At 49.0% G+C, this 21729-nt stretch overlaps 1 protein-coding gene across 1 annotated transcript in view; it reads left to right on the forward strand.

Annotated features, from left to right (window-relative positions):
• Positions 1–3580: 3580 nt before the first annotated feature.
• CCDC124 (coiled-coil domain containing 124) overlaps positions 3581–21729 on the forward strand; it is a 390150-nt gene continuing 372001 nt past the window's right edge. Inside the window, exon 1 of the mRNA XM_069648768.1 lies at positions 3581–3725. The gene's annotated coding sequence lies outside the window, so the exon portion shown is untranslated. The remainder of the gene's footprint in view (positions 3726–21729) is intronic.

The following is a 21729-nucleotide window of genomic DNA, read 5'->3' on the forward strand; positions in this document are numbered from 1 at the left end:
CCCCGCACTCAAAAGGGACCTAGGGTGCAGGGTCCTACCGGGAAATCTCCAAGGTTCCCTATAGGCCAGTCCACCCCAGCTGACAGAGAACAGTCAGAGCACATACCTGAAAATGACTCATACTCAAACACAGAGAGAAAAAAAATGATGGAGCCAGAGAAAGAGCATCAGCTTGTTATATTTTACTTTTTCTATTCCCTGCCTAGAATAGTTGAGAAATCCAGCATGCTGGCATTCCAATCATTCATATACATATCTGACATGGAATCCGACTGGTAGTGCTTAACCCACCAAGCTAACTTTCGGAAACATTGAGTAATAGCCATTTAGCTTTTACTGCAGTTCACTGACGGCGCTGAAGTAGCCACAGACACTGCAGCGGCTGCCATGCCAGACACGAGGGCCCCTGGCTTCTCTGCAACATATGTTGCCCCATGCATGTGATGGCCTGGCACCCACAGCAGGAAGATGCGCATTAATTCCACTAAATCATTTCACTAAATAATTTCTATGGCAGTGGTGCACCCAAAGTACTGTTGGTAATGCAGTGATTTTAGTGCATCAAGGGATGCATAGACTCCCTCTATAATTGATGGCTACCGGGGGTTGACAGACCATTGCTTAGACATTATATATGCAAAATATGATTATGTGTATTGATATTGTTTCTTTTAATGTATTTAAGGTTGAGTTTAACCAAAACAAACACAAAATAAATATGCTAAACATGTTAATTAAATGCCTTTTGCAATTACTTATTAAAAAAAAAAAAAGGAAGTGCTATAAAAAGTGTTTGGCCAAGGGATGGGTTGGGCACCGGGTTGGGGTATTGCTGCCCCTGTTGTGAAAACCAAATGTTGTAACCCATGAACCCAGTTTAAATTTCCTAATAACTGCTGTCAGCACAATGGAAGCATTTATTTGTGATTAACCAGTATGATAAACAAAACATCTTTATAAATATAACCTGTGATAATACACAAAGCAAGGGGCACACAAATTACAGAGTAGTGGTGAGGTGCTTGAAAAAAAATAATAAACAAAAAAATCCTACAAAAACTAGTGAACACCTGTTTTAGAAGTGTTTTTGAGTATGGAAAAGACGGGTTTCCTAGAAACGTGTAAAATGCACATTTGAAAACAGTATGTCCAGCATGTAGAATGCCTGCTTTCAGCAGTGATCCCTCCCCCCGCCCCAGTGATGTTCATGGCCCATTGATTCCCCTGGGTTCCCTTTCAGGACAGAAGGGATGAGCAAACAAAGCCAGGAAATGCACAAGTGACAGCTGGGGAAAGGAGCCCCGTGAAGATTAGGTCACCGAGCCCCCAGATTCCTTCGGCAAAGCTTGGGTCTTGGTAAAGCCTGGTCACAGCTGAGGCAGGCCAGGTCCCGAGACCGGCCAGACATTCGATGCCGGATCTCGGACCTGGCCAGAGCCGTCCCATGGACTAGAGGGGTGACGAGGCAGAGGAGCAGCCAAAGCAGGGGGGGCGTGTGTTGTACGATATCCGGCTCCTCACGGCAGATTGCTAGAGCCCAGCAATCTGCCGTGGGGGAGCCCGATATCATACAACACCGGCAATGCATGATTCCGTCCTGACTCGCCTACTCTCCGCTGTGGCCCCTAAGGTGAAGGCACAGAGGGAGAGAGGCGCAGGGGGACCAGACTCCTCTCCTCACACGTTCGACCTTCGTGGGTCCACAGGGGGAGAGGGAAGCAGAGGGACCATAAAAGGCCCTAAGCGCTCGCTTCCCGGCACCCCCTCCAACTGTGGTGTGGGGGGCTGATCCGAGAAGCGGCATACCTTACCAGGTAAGAAGACGGCGGCACAGCAGGAAGCAACAACGCAGCCTGGACACACAATACAAATGCTGTAAAGCGCACGTCCAGACTGTTTATTTCCGGTTTTGTGACCACGTCCCCATCATGCTGCTCTGACTGTGCATGTGCATCGGTGGCCATTGGCTCGCCATGCAGTTAAGTGAGGGAAAAAAAAACAAAAAAAATATGTTTTTTCTCAAAGTCCTGGATCACACGTCCTACAGATTGAAGACCTCTGCCTACAGTATGGATATTTTTAAGGCAAAATACTCAATTGTTAGCTTATTGGCAAAACTACATATGAATCCGCATTTTCTCTGTATACTAGCATAGTATACAAGAACATGCAGGCACCTAGTCAGTGAGACAACGCAGGGAAATGAAGGAACTCTGGCCTATGCAGACAGACGGCAGAAGAACCCTCTGCATTGTCCACAAGGCCTTCTGGGGCCTGGGGCCTAAATAACTTCAACTCTCTCTTCCTAAATATCTTCCTTCCCGAGCCCTACGCTCATCCGTTTCCAACTCCCTCAGGGTCAGCCACTTCTCGAAGCAATGAGCTGGGGGTAGATCTCTCTCCGCGGCAGGGGCCTCCCTCTGGAACAGCCTTCCTGCCTCCCTGAAACTTGAGGAGAACCATCTCCGGTTCCGGAAGCACCTCAAAACCTTCCTCTTCACTTCTGCTTTCTCTCTCCCTCTCCCCTGCTAAATTCTTCACCTAAACTGCACTGATTCTGCAACAAGGCCACTCTCACCGACCTTGGTCCTGGGCCCAGTCACTCTTCACTTGCACTGCCGACCTGGCAACCCCTGCACTGCGGGACTGTCTCTGTATCCCTACAGCCCCCCCCCAGCACTTGTCTGCACTTACCACCAGCTGGCCCTATTTATTTATTTTATTTCTATTCTACTTATTTGTACTGCACTCCCCCCCTTCCCCTTCCACTTTTTCCCTTCCCCCTACCCCTGCACTTGCGCGGTCTGAATGACACCTGGCCTAGTAGGATCGTTGTCTTGTCTTCCCCTTGTTCCCCCCTCCCTGCCTCGTCGCACCTTGAAACACTTGTGTATAGGCGCGTTACAAATGCCATATCATATCAAGAAAAGCGGAGGGGGGGGGGGTTCTTGTGGTACAGACTCTGGCAGGTACAGCTCAATGCACTGCCTGGCAGCACTGAGCGGTAAAGTTAGGCTCATCTCCCTGCAATATTCAAATCAGAAGTAAAGGCAGTAAAGTTACACAAATCATGCCAATGGAACTTAATTTCCAACTGGCTGAGTTCATTGCTGTTGTAACAGTGAAAGGCGTGTTGCGCAGATAAGGGTGAAGAACAATGGCGTATAATCCGACTTGCTGCTGGCAGCGAATTTGGGGAAAACGTCTGCCTTGAAATCCCTTCACCGTGCCGGCACGGCCATACATTTCTTCTGTTCAGGAGCTGGGGGGGTGGAGGTGGGGGAAATGAGGATTATACTTACCAGCCAAGAAGACACAAAGTTCCGGTGTTGCTACAACCAAAATCAAAATAGGAAAACAGACTCACCGGCACTTAAAAATATATTTGGCGCATCGAAACACTTCGGAAATGTATAAACGCCTTATAAATACACAATAAAAAAATAAATTCTTGCCCCTACAGGGCACAGAGCGCTCCTTCCGCAGTTATTCTCTTCCTCATAATCACGTAGACGACGTTCGGTTCTACGTGAAAACTTCAGGGCGACTTAACAAAAGACGTCATGACGCCCGAAAGGCATTTTAGAAAGCATCGGCACACTTTTAAAGATGTCCATAATGCTATCAGGTCTCGTAGGGACTTTAAATAGGGGATAGATAATGAAAGCACTATAAGGCCTCCCTTTATGAAACGCTCATGTCCCCCTCATTCTAGGCAGCATCAGGTGAGTGCATGCGATACAGCTTTTGTAGTGAATTTTATATGTATTTCTTTTAGCTTAGACGTTCTCACCCCTTTGTTGTTATATTGGTAAGAGCAGCCCTTTTGCAATCTCTGGAAATGCACGTTGAAGCTGTAATTCGTTGTATTGTATGTATCACATGTTGAAATTACACAGGCAAACCCGTTGTTGTTGGTATCATAGACACAGCAGCTGCTCCAAGGCTCGTTTACGGTACAGTTCCGGCTATTGAGTGCTCGCAGACTCAGTAACTGCTCTGGTGTAAGTGACTACATTACCTGTGCAGGCTAATGATTGCAAGCGTGTACTGTCTCCAGTACCAGTGCCTACTCTGAAAGTAATGATTTCCCAGGATTAATGGCTGGAGATCCGGTACTTTCTCTGGGTCTAATGACCCTTTTGTGGATAACAGTAGACACAGAAACATCACACGATGAATATCCCCAGACACTACCATTCTCTAGCGCTAATGGTGAAGGCCCATCACATCCTCTGGCTGGAGTGAATGAGTGCAGACGCAATACTTGCTCTCGAGCTAATGACTTCCGATAGAGTACGCAGTACCTGCTCATCGGGTACATCTGACAATACCTGTCCTGGGGCAAATAATTACAGACAAAGTGCAGGATCTGGGATACCGATTACAGACACAGTACCTGCTAATCCTTCCTATATATGACAGAATACCTGCCATAGGGCTTATAACTACAGACACAATGCCTGCTCTGCACGGTACGTACTCTGGGCTAACGATTTCAGTCACAGTATCTGCTCTGGAGCTAATGGTATTTAACATAATAATTGCTCATGCGCAAATCTGGGGTTAATGACTACAGGAACGGTAAAACCCCCATGCTCCCTTTCCTTCTTGTGAGTCCTTTCCCATTCCCAATTCACCTCGAACCAGTACATCGTAAAGAAGTGATCATTAGGAATAAACCATCGTGCCACGATTTTCAAAACGTGTTTGGTGCAACTGGTGCGATGGTCATTAACTTGCGCCAAAAAGACGGTGAACCGTGCACAAAGGACGTTTAAATGTGTGCATCATAGTTGTGCAGATTGAGGTGCCCTTTTCCCACCAAATGCACAACTGCACAAGGCAGAGTGTGGAAAGGGGGTTCTGTGCATTTTCAAGTAAATCTCGATTTCCAAAAGCAGTGCACATGTGAAAGCAGAGGGGGGGAAAAAACCTTTCCTGTGCCTTTCTGGAACAGGTGTAGGGGGATATAAAATATACAGGTAGGTCACTTCTGATCCTCTCATGCAATGAGTGAGTGAATGCTGTGTGTGAATAAGCAGGTGAATATTGAGTCAAAAATGTGTTTGTGTGTGGGTTCATGCTGGGCAGGGAGTTGATTTTGGCTGGTGAGGGTAGCACAGTAACAATGCACTTAAAAAAAAAAATATGTATTTTATTGGCATTTTCAACAGTAAGAACACATGTAATCCCAACACATGTAATCAACAACGCACACGGTCCTGTTCTCTCCCCTCCTGAGTCCATAAACTATGTAGATGGCTCCTGGTTCCAAGTTTCTGGTTGTGGCCAGCTCTCTCGCCAGCTGTTGTACGGGCCCTTGCTTTACTTGAGACCCCCCATATCTCCTCCCAGCTTTCTGTGAAGGTGCCCTCCACAAGTGGAGCAAGTACTCAAACCAGCCCCAGCAATCTCATTTCCTTGGCCACCATGCGGCCCACGAGTCCTGCTGCTGGTGATGCAGGACAATACCCAGTCTGAGAGAAACCTTTTGGTGATCCCCTTGAATGGAATATGTCACCCACTAAAGTGCCACAAAGTTCCAGATTTTACTAACCCATTCAGGTCCTGTGGGGGCAGCTTTTTGTTTCCATTTGTGTGCCACCACAAGCGTTACCGCCACTGTCAGGATGATGTATGTCTTTCTTTGAGCTTTCTAGAGTAGATTTTCCAGAACCCTGCCCATTCCCAGGATGGCCATCCCGTTGTTGTCTGGCATCTGCCTCCCAAAAATGCTTTTCATTGCTGCACAGGTCATGTCCCAATAAGGCTGTATGACTAGGCATTCCCACCAGATATGCTTCCACAATCCCAGCTCCCCCACATCCCCTCCAGCAGAGCGCTGATGCAGTTGGTTAGAATGTATGTAGTTTTTCTGGGTTGCGATGCCATTGGCCATTATCTTAACCCACATCTCCTGAATCTGGATGGCCTGCGTGAGCTTGGGGATATCTGCCCATAACTGAGTCCAAAGCTTCCCCTGCCAGCGGCTGCCCCATTGCAGTTTCCCACTGCTCCATATAGTGCCATGCCTGGCTCCTTGCCGTTCTGCTATAATCCCATTAAAAAGCTCCTACCCAATGCCTGTTCCTTTGTCTATCGTTACGAACCGTTCAACTGGCGCGAGATCCCTGTTGGCCTGCTGACCTGACCGTTGGGTTCGTAAGCCAGTGCCTTAGTAAGTGATCCCTCTCCCCTTCATCTAGCCCGAAGTCCTGCTTGCACTGTGCAAAGGATTTAATGTAATGACCCAAGAACATGCCACGTAGTTTGCAGCATACTGCCGCCTCCATTCATTGAAGCCGCCCCTTTCCATACCCGGTGTGAACTGGGGATTCCTAAACGGTGATGTTTGCAGGGAGGGGAAGCTGGTCAAGTTCACCCTCCGCACCAGCTCATAATATGAGTCCCCCCCCTCCCCCCACCCACTACGGCCCCTATCCTGCTACGGTACATGTTTGCAGGTCTATTCTCCTTGGGTCGCCACAACACCTCGTCAAGTGGTGAGCCCACCACTGCTTTGTCCATTTGATACCAGACCTTCCTGCGATCGCCCCTGAACCAATCCCGGATCACTCTGATTTGAGCCGCAAGGAAATGGAGTCAGAATTTTTTTAATAACAGTCCTCGCTTGCTTCTGGGCAACATTAGCATCTACATAGCTACCCTGGTTCTCTTGTAGCTCCAAATAAATGACCCCACATGTTTTTGAATGTTCCTGAAGAAACCTTGGCGAACACCCACCGGCAGGGCTTTGAAATAGTACAGGATTTTTGGGAAAATCACAATTTTAAGGGCATTGATCCTCCCCATCCAGGATATTGATGAGGGCACCCATTCCGCCAGCAGCCAGTTCAGCTTTTCTGCTAAAAGGCGGTTAGTTAGCATAGTAAAGAGCACCCAGAGGACCAGTAATCTGGACCCCCAAATATCGAATGCCGGTTTCTGTCCCATCTATAGGATGCTATACCCCGCAATTCCTCAACCTTTTCTGAGGCAGCGGCCACGCTTAATAACTGACTTGTGGGCATTTATTTTTAACTCTGCCACCTCTCCAAAGAGATGAAGTTCCTGTAAGATCACTGGAAATGAGGTCTCTGGTTCTGTGATCAAGATGCGCATGTCATCAGCAAACGCTGCAACTCTATGCTACTCACCCCTCCCCAAGGGAATTCCCTTAATATCCAGGGAGGCCCTAAGGCTGGCCAAGAGCGGCTCCAGGTGGATGGCGCATAAGAGCGGGGAGAGCGGTCAACCCTCCTTAGTGTCTCATGAGACCTTGATCCTCTGGGAAAGTTTCCTGTTGACTGTCAGGCGTAAGGAAGTAGTTTGGTAGTTGGCTCTTACCATTGATGGGAATTTAGAAACAAATCCCATAACCTCCATGGTATGGCAGAGGAATGGCCATTCGACCCGGTCAAATGCCTTCTCAGTATCCAACGCTAGGATAAGTGCAGGGGTTCTGATTTATTTACTTTTTCAATCAGAAGACAGACCTGCCGAATGTTATCCGAGGTCTGCCTTTGCCTAATAAATCCCGACTGGTCAGGATCAGTCAGTTTGGGGAGGAGCTTATCCAGGCGTGAGGCCAGAACTTTGGTGTAGATCTTTGTGTCTAGATTAATAAGGGCAATCGGCCGGTACGAACCGCATAGTGACATCCTTAGCTGGCATTGGGAGCAGCACAGCCTTGGCTTCTTCCTTTGTCGGGGTGATACACCCTGCCCCTAACACCCCAAAAAGATTTGAAGAGCTGGATTAAGCGCAGCATCGGTGCCTCTCTGAAGGTTTTGTAGAAGCACGCCTGAAAGCTGTCCGGGCCCAGAGCCTTTCCTGATGGCAAGGCAGCTATAGCCGCCCTTACTTCTTTGGTAGTAATGTCTCCCTCAAGTTCTTGAGGTGTGGTCTTGGGGGAGATGGCCCCTGGGACAGGTATTCCTTTTGGGCTCTTAACTCGGGGGAATCTGATGTGTACAGGGATGAATAATATTCTGTGAAGACCGAAATTATGTCGGGTAGAGCAGTGCTTTTTTGCCCCCCTTAAGCATTGTCCTTTGAAGCTTCTTTTTTCCTAATCAACCTTGTTGACGGGCGATCCGCCTTATTGGCTTTGACATAATACCTCTGTTGGAGGTAGAGCAATGAATGCTCTGCATCTCTAGTCTACAATAGATCTATCGGCCGATATTCCCTTTGCAGCATACTCCCAGCGTTATTTGCCATTTGAGCCATTATTTGTTTAAGTTTAGCTTCCAAATCCTCCTGAGACCTAGTTGTTTATCCCTCTGGCACTTCATCGCAATTACCCCCCACCCCTCAATTTAGCATCCCACACCACCTGGCCCCGTACACCCTCTGTGAAGTGCAATTTATATTCTTTATGTCCTCATATAGGACTCCATCCTTAAGGATGTGGCTAGGGAACTGCCACCGCCATACGCCTGGTTCGTTCTGCCCGATCGGTATGGGTGCATGGTCTGACAGGGCGATCACGTCTAGCTCTATCCCCGCGACCCCACCCAATTGCGACCTCGAAATCCAGGAGTAATCTATCCTTGAGAAAGATCTGTGAACGTGGGAATACAATATGTTGCCCCCCCCCCGCCATCCCTTGGTTCTCTCCAGCCATCTACCAATGGCAATTGGGCCATGTGTTCGTTTAAGCATGTAGATGATGCCACCTAATTGTGGAACATGGCTTGCGCTCCTGTCTTCTCTTGGGTCCCAGGCCAGATTAAAGTCGTCTACCAATATTATCTGCCCTTTGGCAAAAGTCTCCAATTTGGTCTGGGTTGCCCGCAAGAACCCACCTTGCCCTGTATTGGGGGCGCAGATTGCTGCCACTGTATATGTCCTCCTCTCCCATTGGAAAGAGACCGCCATACCTACCCTCTGTGTCCCCCTCTGTCGCTATTACCTGGAATCCTGGGATGTCCCCATTTTTAACTCCCCGTCTTCCCAGGGGCGTTGGATTGGAATAGATGGCGGTACACCTTGATTTTCAGCTTATGCCTGTCTCGACTCCGAACGTGCGTCTCTTGGAGGGCTACAATGCCTGCGACTTCCCCCGCCCCAAGAACTGTTCTACTTTCCTTCTCTTAACTGGGGAATTAAGCCCCCTGGCGTTTAGGGCGGTCAACCGAAGCACTTCCCTCTTTCCCATGGTCGTCTCTGCTGTGTGTCTCGCACTAATGAGTGGCTTCCATTGGGATTCCCCCCGAATCCCCTTCAACCTCCCTCTTGGCGGGCTCAACCAGCCTCTAGCTTCCCTCAACCCATCATCTCTGGAATTTATCCCTTGTAACAACCCAGAGAAAACCTGTGCGGGTCCCCTAGACCAATGTAGATAAACCAAGACATCCTGTACCACCCACCTCTCCCCGGTACCTTTGCCCTAACTACCTCCCCCAGGCGGACTACAATATTTCCTTCCTGTAACCCTGCCTTTTTCACTCAGCGTGGCGCTCCAGTGTCGATGGGCATGTGGGCACCTTCTACCCCTGCCCCCTCGTCAGGGGGGGGGTTTATCTGGGCCCCTTAGGCCCTGTTTATTTTAGCTTCTTGTTGAAAAACTTCATCCACTCTCACATTTACCTCTTGAGCGGTTCCCTCTTCTGTCTTTGTTCTTACCTTGGTGACCCTTCGTCCTCAATCTTCAGTACATTCCTCGCAGATGGTGGCACTATGCTGTTTCCCTTCCCACGTGAACAGTAGTCCAAAGGGAAAGGTCAATTTATAGCGTTTGTCTGCTCCCATTAGGGCACACACCACCGGGTCCATCATCCTATGCTTCACCAGGATTTTTCTCAGCTAGGTCCTGGAATAGCAGAAGTTCCAAGAGCCATTGTAGCTGATTGATCTGGCCCTCCTGGCACCCGCCAGCACCTTCTCCTTCTGCCCACACTCATGTAAGGCCACCACTATATCTCTGGGTCTGGACCCTGCCTCATCACTCTTTGGCCCCACTCTGTGCATGCGGTCCAGCTCTATCTGCTCTCCGCTGCATGGGTCCACTCCTCTAGTTTCGTTATGTCCCCCTTCACCACTTGTAATGATTAGGACAGTTCCCCTCGCATCATGCTCAACTGTGACTGAAGGGTGTTCGCTATCTTGTCCCCAAAATCCTGAAAGCATTGGTGAAGTACCTCCTGGGTGGCCACTTAATCTTTTGCAGTGCCTGCCAGCATCCCCCAAATCCTCTCCTGCCCTGGTTCCCTGATCTCCCCCAGCCGTTAACTCGCTGTGTCTGCAGATTGCCCTTCTGTGGTTTCTACACAGACTTGGGGGCAGCTTGCATGTCCTTCCCTTTGTTTTTGGACATGGTGCCTAGTCAGGTCTGATGGTGGAGAGCCATGTTGCCTCCTCTTCTCCCAGATCTTGTTTCGCATCCTTCAGGCCTCTTCTGGCAATTTTTTCAGGGCGTAAGAACCTCATCCCTCCACCTCTTTGTGGGTCCACCCTTGACTGTGCAGGGGTCCGTGGGAGTTGGAACTCCCATCTAACTGTGCGCAGGTGAGCCACTGTTTGTCCTCCCCCTCGGGTTTCAAATGACCCTCCTCCAGGCCTTGGTGCCAGGATCACTCTGCCCTGAGCCCGACCAAATGGCCTCTCCCTTATTCTTCCTTGGCCACCACGGATGTAGATGGACTCTTTAGCTCCCTATTTGGCCTCAGTATTGGCCCGGGGTGGCCAGGGCCCCACCGGTCTGTCTCCTAGACGTGGTGCGCCTCTTTCTCCCTTGCTGTGCTTCTGAATGGGGGTGCGCTGGCTGAGGTACTATATGCAGCTCCAAAATGTACCTCAAATGGGCCTCCAGCCGCCCCGGCTTTAGGGCCTCCCCATGTCTCTTCCACAAAGTGCTGGCTTCAAAGCTTGGACAGGGACCCTCCCGCCGCGCTCCCCCACTCCTCACTGTCACTCAAAGCTGGTGATCACTGCCTGTACTGTCCAGCCTCTGCCTGCTTGCACCCTTTCCTTGCACCAGGGCGCACGCTGACCTGTAATGGTTCTCCCCAAAAGGGAGGGCGAGGGGGAGTCGAGCCCATCAGGGTTACCGCCTTCCTGCATTTTGACCTGTCTCTTGGCCATCGCTGTGCGGCCCCTCCTGGGCCTCCTGATCTCTCTGATGAGACGCTGCTTCTCGGGCATTGGGGCAGCTTGGTCCTGCCTCGATCTTTCTGCTGGTGCTCGCTAGCAAGTGAGCCCCCACTGCACGAACCCAGCCTCCAATATCACTGGCTACTGCTGGCTACTCCGCTGTCTGACAGCAGCTCCTTTCTGCCACCCCACCTCGCAGCCGCACTGGATCCCCGGCCACCCTATGTCTCCCCGAGTGGTTCTTGTTGCTCGCGATCTACAAGCGTGTCTCTCAGCTTGGCCTGCACCGGCCGCGGGCGCAGTGCCCCTGCACCTCCGACACAGCAGAGACGAAGGTCGCACACCCGCCTCTGTCGAAGTGCCCCAGCGTTCCAGGCTGTTGCACTCCACCACCGCAGCCTACATTGATAAATCCCCACCTGGGAAAGGCTCTTTTAATTTATCTTTGTCATTGACCCCAAGTGGGGAGAGCTCCATGATCACGCTGCTCTCCCCTCGTCGCCCATCTTGGAATCCCAATCACAATGCCCTTTTTAATGAGTATCCATTATGGATGCCAGTAAGAATGATATGTGCTTTTTTTATGTGGCTGCACTGGCATTTTGGGGCACCCAGTCTAGCCATCTTTGCTGTGTAGTGTATATATATATATATATATATTTTTTTTTACTGGGATTCTGACAAAGCAAGCATGGTGAGTTTTATGTCTAGAAGGCATTTAGGACAGCCAGTCAAGCTATTTCTTACTGTGGCGTGGCTTTTTTCACTGGGTATCAAGGGTAAAGCAAACATGTGTATTATGACGCATCTAGACTCGCCTGCATTGTGCAGCCAGGTAGGAAATATATTTTAAAGGCAAAGCCAACAGGAGTGTGTGGCAGAGCCACGGTGGGCATGTTTTCTCATAGTATCATTACTGGCATTATGTGAAGTTGATTTGTACTGTAATGCTACCATCCAAGGTCAGTCTCCAGGCGCTTGCGTGGCTTGGCAAAAAAGTGTGGTGGGGGGGTTAGTGGGCAAAAGGGTGAAAGGATAGGTTAAGAACCAGGAGTCTGTGTGTTTTGCATGTGGTCACTTGTGAGCGGTCTCACGCGTTTTTAACCGTATGGGTAAGATTTGATGCCTCGGGTGTGTGGTAGTGTTTTGTGTTGGTGTTAGTGTTGAGTGGTTATGATGGGTTGGTTGTGTGCACTGGTAGCACCCATAAGGGATTCAGAGTCACAGGTACGCAGCTGTAAGGTAGTCCAGCATTTTGGTGTGTTGTTGTATTTAAGATGGCATTTGGCTATGTGGGTGCTTCACTGTGGATGTCGGCAAAGTACTGGTTCTTTGTATGTTTGAGTGTGGCTAATCCAAGATCTGGTGTAGAGGCGTCAGATATATTTAGGAGGAGCAGGAAGCGAAGAGGGTTAGTAAAATCGGTCAGTTCATTGTGGTCTCTCTGGGGCAGCCCTTTGGATGCTGCTTGACGGTATCTAGCCAGGTTCTTTTTTGCAGTTCTTTGTCCCCTCTCGCCACCTCTCTTTTTGTTTGTCTGCGGTGTTGTTGTTGATGGTGTCATTGATCAACTCAAAATCCGGCTATTCAGCAGACCGTTTCCTGAAGGTGATGTGGTCTTCTGTGGTTCTAAATACTTGGGGCATGTTGTTTAAGGTGTTAGCAATTAGAGGTGAGAAAACTGTTCTGCCAAATTTCCTCTTTTCGTGGTGTTTTGCCACTATTTGTAGGTTGTTGCTGGATCGTAGTTCCCTTCCTGGGCAATACCGGCTAATCTTGTCTTGAAGGAATTTGCTCCTTGTCTGTGCAAGGCTTTGTGGGTGATGCAGATTGCTTTGAATTTGATGCACAGTTTTACTGGTAACCAGTGTAGGGTTTTCTGTGCTGGAGTGATGTAGTCTCTTCTGTTTAGTCTTAGTTGGATCCTGGCTGCTGTATTTTACACCCTTTGGGGTTTTTTGGTGAGTCTTTCTGGCATTCCCTGGTAGAGGCTGCTTGCGTAGGTAATTCTTGTGAGTATCAGGGATATGATTCTGAGGGAGAAGGAGGTAGTGATTAGTAGTTGTAGGAGGAAACATTTTTTGGCGATTGAGTTGACTTGCGGTTCCTGTGATAGTCTGTTGTCCATGAGTATTCCTAGGTTGTTGACTACATTGGTAGAATCTGGTTGCATTCCCATTCCAATTGGCCAGACCAATTGTGGGTTCTCTCCATCATACCCTGTGGGTGAGAGCATTATTTCTGATTTTGCCGGGTACAGTTTGAGGTTGTTCGTTGTCATCCTGTTGTATGTTATGCACTTGTTGAGGGCTGTTATTTTGTTCCTGTGCTCTGTTTGTTTTTACAATCGGCTGTGTCATCTGCGTAGTTGTAGGTGGTAAGTCCCTCTGATCGAATGATTTTCATCAGTAGATACATGTAGAGGGGAGAGGCTGGAACCCTGTGGGACACCGCAGGATATATCTTTGGTGTTTGAGGTGAAAGGTTGTAGGTAGGTTCTTTCGGTTCGGTTTGTTAGGAATAAGGTAAGCCACTTTAGCGCGGATTCCTGCATGCCACATTCCATAAATTTTGCGTGGCTGTTTGTGTTGTCTGCGTTTATTTTCAGGTCGTCCCACATCGATAGAAGTACCAATTCTGTCCCTCTCATCGGTCTGAAGCCAACTTGTGATTGGATGAGTATTCCGTTTGTTTCAAGGTGTTTAAGATGGATTTTGTAGACATGGGTCTCCAGGATCTTCGCTAGGTATGGAAGGTTGGATATCGGTCTGTAGTTGCTTGGATCTTCTGCGCTTTCGGACCTTTTTTATTTATCAGTGATTTGATGTATGCTGATTTGAAGGAGGATGGTACTATTCTTTCTTTTGAGTGATTGATTCATTAGGTTCCTGAAGGGAGTCACCGGGGTTCTAAGGTTGAGGATTCCTTTGTTGAAGTCCCGGGGGCAGGGGTCCCTTGAGTTTCCTCTGTGATTGGTTCTAGGCAAATGAGTTTTGCTGTAATCTGTGTTTTGTCTGATGTCTGTGGTCCAGTGGTTTTATTTGCCCCGGCTAGGTTGATGGTCTCCTGTATTGTCTACTTTTGTTCTCAGGTGGTTGGTGATTTTGTCACAAAGTGTTTGCGTAGGGGTGATTTTTCTGTGGATTGTTTGCCGAGTGGCGTAGTGGTTTATTTATTTATTTATTTATTTTTTGCTTTGCGGACTGTTGTACAGTTTCAGTTGTCTTTGGCATTTTATTTTGTCTTATCTGGTGTATTGTCCTCTCCATTTTGTTTCCTTTTGAGGTTTTTTTTTTTTGTGGAATTTTTTCAGTTCTTCCGTGAACCAGTTTATTTGGTGTTGCTTTGATGTTTTAGCTGGTGCTAATTGGTCAAGGGCCGTGGTGATCCAGTGGTTGAGTGTGTCTTCTGTTGTATTGCTGTTTGAATCGGTGGGATCTCTTTCGCTTGGGACGGTTACGTCTGGAAGGTTTGTTAGGGCCTCTAAATCCAAGTTCTTACAGTTTCTTTTCTTGCTGGTGTGTAATATTTCCTGGCCGGCCAGTAGGTGGTCACTCCACACCATTGGTGTAGGTGGCACAGACGCGCATAGTTCTTCCCTGCAGAAAATTGCATTCAGGGTGTGTCCGGCATTGTGGGTGAATCCATTTTGCTTGAACTGCAAGGTTTCCAGGAGTGAGTCTGCTGTGTTGACATTTTTTTTTTTCTTCAAACCATATGTTGAAATCTCCCTGTATGACTCGGTTGTCGTGGTGGGTCAATAGCAGGGCGCCCTCGTCCACTAGTTTTTTAAGAAGGTGGTCTGTAGATCAGGAGGAATACTATGTTGGATTGGTCATTGATTTCTTTCTTGATTAGGAGGGATACCTAGTCTTCCACGTTGGTTGTGATGATAAGAGAAGGACAGACGTGTTTTTTTTGTATAATTGCGATTCCGCCTCCTCTTCGGTTTTCTCTGTTGGCGTATATTAATATATAATTGTTGGGTATTTCTTAATTCGCAATGGCTTTATAGTTGTCTGATAGCCAGGTTTCTGTAAGGACGTGTCTGTGCCTCCTTCGCTTAGGAGGTCATTGATTTCTGTTGTGTTTTTCCATGGATGTAACATTGAGGAGGCTGCAGCGTAGTTTGCTTGTTCTGACCGGTGTCTTGTTGGTTCGGTTTCCATTCCAGGTGGGTTTTTTTTCCCTGCTGAAGTCTTTTGGGTGGGGTGGTTCTTTGTTGGTTACTCTCTTTGTCGAGTAGACCAATGAGGTTTATGGTAGGGTTGGTTCTTTCCTGGTGGTAAATAGGTTAGCTACCCCTCTGTTGTTCCATTCTTGGTGATCTAGGAGGTGTAGTGTGATGGATTCCAATTTGTCCCTTGTTCTGGTAGGGGTATTCAATGGTGGGGACTGGGTTGGGACAGGTAGCAAGCAAATGTAGTCTGTCTTTGCTCTGTTATTTGTATGTCTCCTTGACAAACATCTGAGATGGCCCAAGTTTTTTGGGGTTGTGGGATAATGCTGGTCAGTGCCTTCCTGAGTGGTTTGGGTTTTCTTATTATTTCTGTTGTCTGTTCTAGCTTCATTGTCTTTCTTGTGACGAGGCATGATGTGTGGGTTGTGTTCCTTTGAGTGGGCATCCTCTTTCGATTGGTGTTTTTCAATGGTCTTTTGGGTTTAGTCTTTGCTGTTCTTAGTTTGTTGTTGCTTGTATTTAGTAGGTTGTGGGTAGTTCAGACCTCGGTTGATGGGACTTTGTGGTTCCATTTGTTTATTGCTTCTTTCTTTTTTTGGAATGTGTTGTTTTTCTTGTGTGTTTTTTATTTTTAAATCCTGGAGGTCCTTTTGGTTCTGTTTGTTGGTAATTGGATTATGCGCAAATCAAACATGAATACTGTGGGAAGGAGGACATGTGAATACTGGCATATATTGGTGCAGTCAGCATGGAAATGTATTGATTGTGAGGGAGTTGGGTTCCTGCTTTTGACTGGGATGGCAAAGGAGTCTCACCCAGGGGGTGCATGCTATGTTTAGCCCTCTGGCTTCCACTTTGGCCCAACATAGTCTCAAGCTTTACCCTTGCCACAGTGAGGGGTCATTCAGCATAAGTGCAACTAAGCAAAAGCGGAATGACAATCTGTATTGGTCCGTATATCATCCTACAAACCCTGATGTTCTGAAGTAATACTTACAAACATATTTCCTGGCAATGCTCTTGATGTAATCAGCAGGTCATCCCAGAATCATCCGGGACAAATGTGCAATCTCTTGAAGTGATCAGCAAGTCATCCTAAAAGCATCGGGAACAAAGTTTTCTAAAATAGGGTTGATGTTAGCATCCTAAGCTCATCGCCAAATCATCACCCACCATTCTGAGACATTTGCTGATGATTTATACAGCGTGATGACATCTGAGATCAAGTATGCAGGTGGGGTTCGGGCCATGCCAGGCCCCATAATATTGACGACAAGGACTACTGCAACTTGCACGCAGCCAGGCCACAACACCACGCTGGGAGAGCATCGGCCAGGCGGACCTCTAACATTTCCATGTCGGATCTTGTCCGGCGACGGTCAGCATGGCTGACCATGTCCATGGTGCTTGGGCTCCTTGCTGATGGAGTCACCAGTGCAGGCCTACATGAACCTTCCAGCAACTGTCAGGCTCAGCCCTGATGACTGCAGATTAGCTGCTGAGGACTGTGCGCACCGCCGGTGGCCCCGGGGTGCCTGTAACCAGGAGCGTGAAAGAAGAGATGTTCCTGCCGGGGACTGGCGAGCGACTCTCCCTGCTGCAGCAGCAGTAAAGAAGAACTTCTGCCGGGTAGAAAGGAGCAGCTTCCACTGCCGCAGTCACGGTCAGTGGCAGGGAGAAGGTGTGGCTGATACCATTGCCATTGCTTGGCGTCTGCCGGTTGCTGCCGCTGAGTGAAAGACCACTCCTGCGTTGGGGAGATTGATCGTGGTGCAGCCTCTGCCACACCAGGTTTATAAGAAAGGCTCCCACCAGGGGAGAGAAAAAAGCAGTGTGTGCGCTGCCGCAAGAAATGAACACATCTCCTACCTGGGGGAGTGAAGGAGCGATGCAGCCTTTGCTGCACTGATAAAAGGGTGCCTTGGAATAAATACATTTCCTGCCTAGGGGAGATGTATGGCATCCTCCACCTCTGCATGGATAAAGCGCCCGCATAATAATGCTGCAGGGCTAGCCTCCTTTGCCCACTACAATCATATGCCCACCTGGGGGAGAGGAGGAGGCAGCTCGGCTTCTGCACTGGGCAAATATTGCTCCCGACCGGGAGTGCAAAGACTGTAACCTACCATCTGCCCAATGTCATCCCTTTGAACTAATAACTGCAGCGTATGTGGCCCTCAGCACCCCTTAGTGCTTTTTCCCACGTCTGCCATACGTGCACTAAACTGTCTCTGGCTGTGAACTAGAAAAGGGCTATCACCCATGGTGTGGGGTACAGTTAGCAATGATTTGTGCTCAAAAGTTGTGATCCCACATTTGCTAAATGTTTAAAAATGGATGCAGGGGGCAGACGACATGGCAGCTTAAGCCATATTCTCCCTCACCGAGGCAGCTGTCGAGGAAAAGCAGACTGCATAAACGGCACGCAGGAAATATCCCGCTCTCGAAACGAGTGGGCCAATTCCCAGGAGTATTGGAGCCCCCCACCAGCCCAGACCGAAAATGAAGAAACCGGCCGGAGAAAGAGAGGAAAACATGGTGGGCGCGAAAGCACAGTGACTGGGAGACTGTATCCTCCAGGCCGGTGACAGGGCCCGGAATGCTAAGGGCAGCAAGAGGGGACCGTTGCCACCACCGTAACAGAAGAAGCAGGCGGTAAGCAGCGGTTGCGGCACCTTACCCTGCTCTAGCGGAGCGGATCATGAGGGGGAAAAGCAACATCTCGGCAGCCCGGGGGAGTGGGGGAAGAAGTGGGGCACAGTTAGCACGGCGGTAGCGCTAGCCGGTGAACAACAGGCCTCCAACGTAGCACAGGCGGATGGGGGAAAAGTGCACATTTGGCAGCACGGGCGAGCTATGACAAAACGGAGCTCACCCAGCGCAACCGTGGCTCCCAGCTAATGAGCCATGGTCTGAAAACCCCACAGCAGCACCAACAACTAGAAATGTGCGCACAGAGGTGGAGCAACACCCCTCGCCCCCAGAAGCAGTGGCAACAACGGCAAAGAGGTGTCGGCAGCATAGAGGAGCCTAAAAAGGAGGGCAACTTCAGGCCACCAAGCCCAGACCGCTCCAGTAAGAAACAGCAAGGGGAGAGAAAAGTAGCTGGGGGCCACTCACCAATCGGAAGAGGCTGATAAAGGGAAGCATAACAGCTCACATAGCACGCCCGGCTAAGCGCACCAGCACTACCAGAGGTGCATGCAACCCATCCGCCCGCCCTGGACCAGTACACTAAGGCCAGACTCCATAGCTATTGCTATGCCCCGGCGTATGCAGAAACCAGCAGAATGAAAGAGCACCCGAACATTCCTGGGTCAGACCATGACCGCTCTACCAAAGCAGACATTCGGCTCCTGTTGGGAGAAATTAGGTCCATCAATTCCACCCTAACCCGAGAAGGTCACAGTCCAGGATGGGGAAAGTCAAAGATCGCATAGAGGTTCTCAAACAATCCAGCGACCTCACATTAATGACCAGTGAAGCCCGATTCCAGGACCTGGAACAAAGAGAAAGAGACCTGGCATTGAAGCCTGATGACAGGGAAAGGTGGACGAATATTCGCATCATGGGTCTCCACGAAAATCCGAGTGACGCCTTCCTCCCTTGAAACTCGGGTGAAATCCCTGATATACTCTCTTTTCGATTTCCCCGAACAGCCACAGACTTTGAGTGCGATGGGATATACAGAGCTTGAGATCCACCAAATGGTCTGAGATCTCTCCTAGCCAAATGCCATCACTATAAACACAAAGTGGACATCTTGCAGAAAGCGAGCGCATCACGTTCGAAGGATCAACCGTGAGAATTTTCCAAGCTCTCTCTGCGCTGACGCTCCTCAAAAGGAAGGGATGCCGACCGCTCACGACCTGGTTGAAGGAACAGGAGGTTTATTATTAATGGGGATTCCCTCTTTCACTTAACTTAGAGGGCGGGGGAGAGCACTACCGTGTCACCTCCGAAGAAGTGAAAGGATTCCTGGAAGTGCTGTGGGCAAATGCACAAGAGACAGGAGAAGACTGTGCGTGAGGTCAGAGGCCCAGTGGACAGGCCAACAGCCTCCTCTCAACGTAGAGGATGGGCCCCAAGCACAAGGAAATGCAAGTGCTTCAACACCCCATGACAGTGTGCGCAGCACAGTTCTTGCGGAAGAACGACAGATTTGCCACTCATGACTGTTTGCCACCCAGAAATGGGTGAGCTGAATAACGACAAGCCGGGGTCATCCTGGTGGTGGGGGCTTGTGAAACTGAATTGTATTCAGATAACTTGAGACATTTTTGCTCCGCAATCCTAGGTTGTAATGTTAAATTGCAGTGAATACGCTGGCTAGTTCCAGATCATGACATGTTTATGGCAGCGGTATGTTTACGTCAGCATGAGGTTTACTTGGGCAACAGTTATATTGCCTCAGTGAGGGGGTCCCTGTAGTGTAGCATTTATTGTTCTTAGGGCGTCTCCAAACACAGGAGAATACCCCATGGAAGCACTATTCAGGGGAGGTAGGGATGCACATCCGACAGGAGACAAGAGCTCACTTAAAGCGAAAGCACCAGAACTGCACAAGCGGGCCAACGTACCTTGCATGTAATAAATTAGTCATCCAAGGGTAACAACGGGTGGGCAAAACTATGGTTAAAGGTAATAAGACCTCTGACGCGAGGTTATGGCACAAGCTAATGGGGTTAGGTTTGGGTCACTCGATGTGAAAGGGCTGAATTCCCCACAAAAGAGTTCCATGCTGGCGAGAGAAGTCAAGTTCTATAAACTGGATATAATGTTTGTCCAGGAAACCAAGTTCGCGAGAAGGAAGGAGTTCAAGGTGAGGGGAAGGGAACTAGGAGGAGCGCTATGGGCATCGGGAGAGTCCAAGAAGGGAGGAGCAGGTATCTATAGGAACCCATTAGACCTACAGGTCACACAGATTCACAGAGACAAGGAGAGGAGATATATCATCAATGGGAATATGAGGACATGCAGGATCACCCTCTGCGCTGCCTACACACCGAACCTGAATCAACTGGCCTTCAGCGAAAATCTCTTCACTTTCTTAAACTGCTGCAAGACAAGAACACTGATTCTAACAGGGATTTTAACATAATATCAGACCCTGCAATGGACTGGCACTCAATGAGATAAGGGGTGACCCGCCACCCCACCCATCCGACTACCCATCAGGCAAACTGTTTCCCGCTCTCCTGAAAGCCAATTACCTTGTGGATGGGTGGAGGGAAATGTACCTACAGAAAAGAGCATTCACTTACTACCCACCCTCTCACTTCGCGTACACACTCATAGATTATATGGTAATAATATCATAGAAGTGGTAAATACGTAAAGAATACTGCTAGCCTCTATTGAAATAATAGGATGGTCGGATCACGAAAATTTGTTTGCTAGAACTCGATCTGGAACCCACCCCGCAAACAGAGCGTAGATGGATCTGTAACAATATGCTCTATAAAAATCTAATATTTAGGGAAACTCTTGTCGCGGACATAAAGGGCAACTTCGCAAGCAATGACAGAGTTGGCACTAAACGTTGTATGGGAGGCGGCCAAAGTCACGCTACGGGGCATCCTGATCTCAGAGGGAGCACACAGAAACAGAAGAAGGCTGTTGAGAGAGAACTAAATAAAAAGGGAAATCCGAGGAAAAAGAACATGCACTCCAGACTCGGGCAAACAGTAGAGAGGAGATCCTAGCAGATCTTGGCCCGCTCCAAAAGGAGCTGAATGAAATTTGGCACAAAAAAAGCGCTGATCCAACTGAGGTATTTGCAGCAAAGATATTACGAGAAAGGCGACAAGCCCCACACCATGCTAGCCGCGCGCCTGTAAGCTCAGAGGCCGGACAGGGCGGTCCACAAACTGAAAGGTGAAGAGGGAAGGGAGGTAACGGATCCTGGGGAGATAACAAAACTCCCCGCCCGATTCTATGGCTCCCTATACACCACGGAGGGGGGGGGAGGTACCGAAGAAGAGATTGCCCAATGCCAACACCCCACAAGCCCAACTGTCAGGTGACGGCCTAAAAACTCCCCCATAACGGCAGAGGAAATAAGCACCATATCTAACCTTAAAGCAGGCTCCGTGCCAGGGCAAGATGGGTTCACCCCAGCATTTTATAAAGCCCACAGTAGCTCCCTGACCGCATTTCTAGTTAAACTCTTCAACGAGATCCTAGAAACTGGACAGGCGCCAGTCTCATTTAGAGTCCAGGATCGTAGTTATTCCAAAGGTGGGTAGTGATCACAGCGACAGCATCGTACCATCCGATATCCCTAATAAATGTAGATGCTAAGAACTACACCAGCGTCCTGGCAGGGCGGCTGCCCAAATTCTCCCACAGCTAGTCCATACAGATTTGTTTTGGGAGGAAAGCTGAGGGGCAACATGCTCGCCTTGTAAGCAAGACGACACGGAGCACCACAGGTTCGATCCCCGGGT

The sequence above is a fragment of the Ambystoma mexicanum genome, chromosome 1p (genome assembly GCF_040938575.1).
Source record: "Ambystoma mexicanum isolate Mex_15411 chromosome 1p, UKY_AmexF1_1, whole genome shotgun sequence".
Lineage (NCBI taxonomy): Eukaryota > Metazoa > Chordata > Amphibia > Caudata > Ambystomatidae > Ambystoma > Ambystoma mexicanum.